Raw genomic sequence first — 4236 nt, 5'->3', positions numbered from 1 at the left:
CAGAGTGGAGTTTAGGGCTGTTGTACATAGGGTCGCTATGAGTCACAAGCGACTCGATGGCACATAACAACAACAACAACAACAACAACAACAGCTAGTGGCCTAGTGGTAAGAAACTGTGCTGCAATCCTAAAGGTGCATGGTTCAAATCTATCAGCTGTTCTGTGGGAAAAGGATGGACCGTCTCCTCCTATGCAAGTTACTGTCTCTGAAAACCCACTGGAAGGGTCAGTTATGACTCAACGGTGTACAACAACAATAACCACCATTATTGTTAATCTCTGAACTACTAATAAATAGTTCCTTAATGTGTTCTTTGTATTGCCATGTAACAAGCAACAAAAAAGTTTAGTTGCACAGAACAATAAAACATTATTTTATTTAGAATTTTGAGCATCACAAAAATAAGTACCAAATTAACTACAGAAAAGCTTATAATTCTCATTAACACAAGAATCGGTATCAAATTAATCACAGAGGTAAAAAATATCCTAAAAGTTCACTGTGTTAAACACTCCATCATCTTCAACACTAACTGTTCCTCCTGCTCCCCCTGACCCCCAAATCCCCAAACCTCCCATTCATGCTTTTATGGGCTTGGCAATATGCTGGAAGGTCTTACAAAGCTCATTCAGCTGTTGATACCAGGCAGGGTTCACTAGGCTTCTTGTTGTTATGTGCTGTTGAGTTGCTTGCGACTCATAGAAACCCTATGTACAATAGCCCAAAAGTGGCAGCTGGAACACAGCGCAGCCTGGAGATGGGCCTGAGAACTGAAATTTGAATAAGGTCCTGGCACATGCTCAATTGGCAAGAGATTGCGAGCACCCCCACCCAGCCCCAGAGCCCGCCTCTGGGTGTCCTGCCTGGGGCCTACCTCTATGTGTTGCAACCTCCACCCGCTTCTACTTGGCACTCACCTCTACACACCACACCCGGTGCCCACCTTTATGCAGCCCACCTCTACTCAGTGACTTCGGATCAAGAATCGCATGAAAAACTACCACAGCAATATAGTGAAAGAAACAGACCACCTCACAAACTACACAAGTGCAAAACTGTATTTCACTCTCAAAAAGTGACACAGTACCAATGGATTTCCCGAAGCCAGAAAGTTGGATGGAACTTTCTGATTCAGAATTTAAAAGAACAATGAATATTTCCAATGGCTGAAAGACAAACTTGAAGAATTGTAGGAGACTGCAAGCAAAAAACAGGAGGAGCTTAAAAAAACAAAACAATGCAGATAAAACAAAGGAGGCATTAGAGGCTCTGGAAAAACAAGAAACCACAGTCCAAAATATGAGGGCCAATGTTTCAGATGCTGTCAACATGATGGAGGGACACATGGACAGTGTTGAAGAGATGGAACATAGAACCAGTGAAATAGAGGATAGAATTGTTATCACTGATCTGCTACAGCAAATAGCAGAAACAAAAAGGAAGGAAAAAGAAGAAACCCTAAGAATAATGTGGGACACCATCAAGAGAAATAACATACACATCGTTGGAATCCCAGAACAGAAAGAAGCAAGTAAAGGCACCAAAAAAGTTGTGAAAGAATTACTAGAGGAAAACTTCGCAGGCATAATGAAGAATGAGAGAATATATATTCAAGATGCTCAGCAAACACCATATAGAATAGACCCCAAAAGAAAAACACCAAGGCATATCATAGTTAAATTTGTCAGAAAAGGAGAGAATCCTGAAAGCAGCTAGGGAGAAACAAAGAGTAACCTATAAGGGAGAGCAGATAATACCAAGTGCTGGTTTCTCAGCAGAAATCAGGCAAGCAAGAAGACAGTGCAATAACATATTTGAACACTCAAAGAACACAACTGCCAACAAAGAATATTGTACCCAGAGAAATTGTCCATCAGATATCAGGAGAGAAAAACAGAACTTAAAGGAGTTTGTAAAAACAAGACCAGAATTGTAGGAAACACTGAAAGACATCCTTCTTACAGAGGTGCTACAAAAAGCAGGATAGACCAAAGTAGCTAGCAACAATACCAAAGAGAATGCAACAAAATGATACAATAGAACAGTGCTTCTCAATAATCAAACTGAATGTGAATGGTTTGAATACACCACTAAAGATTAAAAAAGTAGCAGATTGGATTAAAAAACCCAAATCCATGAATATGCTATCTGTAAGAGACATACCTGAAAAGTGAAGATAAAGACTAAAAATAAAAGGGTGAGGAAAAATATACCAAGCAAATGGCAAACAGAAAAAAGCAGGAGTAGTGATATTAATATCTATAATAAATTTCAGTGCAAAAACCATCACAAAGGACAAGGAAGGACACCACATAATGCTTAAAGGGTCAATAGAACATGAGGACATAACAGGCTGTGGCCTCTGCCGCTGCAGCACCGAGGCTTGAAGGAGGGAGGCTGGGGGAGGGTAGCAGAGCAGGCCACCACATTGAGTCTGATGTGGCTACTGTAGTCACCGAGAGAGCGATCAGGTGTATGGAGCGGCGTCCGCGTCATGGTACCGGTCTCTCTGCAAGTGGCCCCGAGCAGTGGCGGAGCCATGAGCGGGGAACCCCTTACATTGGCTTGCCTCATTTAAAAGTCAGAGATCTGAACCTGTAACCCATCGATACAGAGAACTCCACCATAGTCCTCGCCAAAGTTCGGTCCTTTGGTACAAAAGACAGACCAACAAATCGTCCGATACCACCTCGAGATGAAGTCTTTGAATACATTATATTCCGAGGAAGTGATATTAAAGATCTCACTGTTTGTGAGCCACCAAAACCACAGTGTTCTTTGCCTCAGGACCCAGCCATTGTTCAGTCTTCACTAGGCTCCTCTACTTCTTCATTCCAGTCAGTGTTTTCTATGGACCTTTGGCAGGATGATGATGTAGAGTCATTTCAATCCAAGTTAGATAGTTAGATAGAGCAGTTTGGTGCTGTTGGTATTGCTGCAAACTCTTTGACATCATTTGGAACAGAAGCATCATCAAAGAGTGGTACCTTATCCCAAAGTAGTGCCATTGGGTCTGCCTTCACACAGGATTCAAGATCTCTAAAACCGCAGTTATCACAAGGTCGTTCAAGCCCTCTGTTAGACCCTTTGAGAAAAAGTCCAACCATGGAACAAGTAGTACAGATCGCCTTAACCCACTTACCTGCTTCAGCACCTGTTGGGAGAAGGAGCCCTGTATCAACCAGACCTTTGCCATCTACCAGCCAAAAAGCGATAGAGAATCAAGAGCACAGGCTAGTTGAAATGCAGAATGTTCCAAGGCCAGAAAATGAGTAACTTAGAAATGAAAGCAAGAAACACGTGGTTCCAGGTGCTCCTTCAGCTCCAAGGAGAGGCCATGGGGGTCATCGAGGTGGCAGGGGAAGATTTGGTATTCGGAGAGATGGACCCATGATATTTTAGAATGACTTTGACTTTGAAAGTGCAAATGTACAATTTAACACAGAAGAAATTGACAGAGATTTCCATAATAAACTTAAAAGAAGATAAACTTGAGAAGCAGGAGAAACCTGTAAATGGTGAAGATAATGGAGACTCAGGAGTGGATACCCAAAACAGTGCAGGAAATGCTGATGAGGGAGATCCACTTGGGCCTAATTGCTATTATGACAAAACTAAATCCTTCTTCGATAATATTTCATGTGACAATAACAGAGAACAGAGACCAACATGGGCTGAAGAAAGAAGATTACATGTTGAAATATTTGGAATCTCACGTTGTCCAAATTATGGTCATAGGGGTTGCTGAGGCCAAGGAGGTCTCGGCTTCCATGGAGGCAGAGGGTGTGGAAATAGCTGGGGTGGCACCTTCACCAGTCCTCAAGGGTTTCGTAGTGAATTCACAGGAGGTTGTGGGGACAGAGAATTTGCAGATTTTGATTATAGGAAAACCACAGCTTTGGGGCCCTAAAAGGTCTGGCTCTATCATATTGCTTTCTCAAAGAAAGACAACAAATTTGCTGCATAGTCTACAAACAAATGTGAAAGCAGGAGAAATTCTAGCTCTTCATATTCCTGAAAATTGGTTTCAGTCTTTTTGAAGAATAGAGAAGTGAATTCTCTGTATATTTGTCCCCAGCACTGGGTTTTGTTTTCTTGCTTAATTTCAAAGATACAGTGAAATCCTATGAGAGCCAAAACCTAATGGGACTGCCTAATTTTTTTGGTCTCACAGGTTTTCCACCTTTGACAGGATAGAGTCTTAATACGTTTCTATTGCTCTCTTTAGTGGAA

General features: G+C 41.9%; 1 pseudogene; it reads left to right on the top strand.

Moving 5' to 3' along the window:
- The first annotated feature begins 2604 nt into the window (after positions 1-2604).
- LOC102851685 lies at positions 2605-3913 on the top strand (annotated as a pseudogene).
- Positions 3914-4236: the final 323 nt, after the last annotated feature.

This window comes from Elephantulus edwardii, unplaced genomic scaffold, assembly GCF_000299155.1.
Source record: "Elephantulus edwardii isolate Elephantulus edwardi_28Jun2011 unplaced genomic scaffold, EleEdw1.0 scaffold00061, whole genome shotgun sequence".
Classification (NCBI taxonomy): Eukaryota; Metazoa; Chordata; class Mammalia; order Macroscelidea; family Macroscelididae; genus Elephantulus; species Elephantulus edwardii.
Note: the sequence above shows the minus strand (reverse complement) of the source record. Positions and strands in the feature narration are given on the sequence as shown.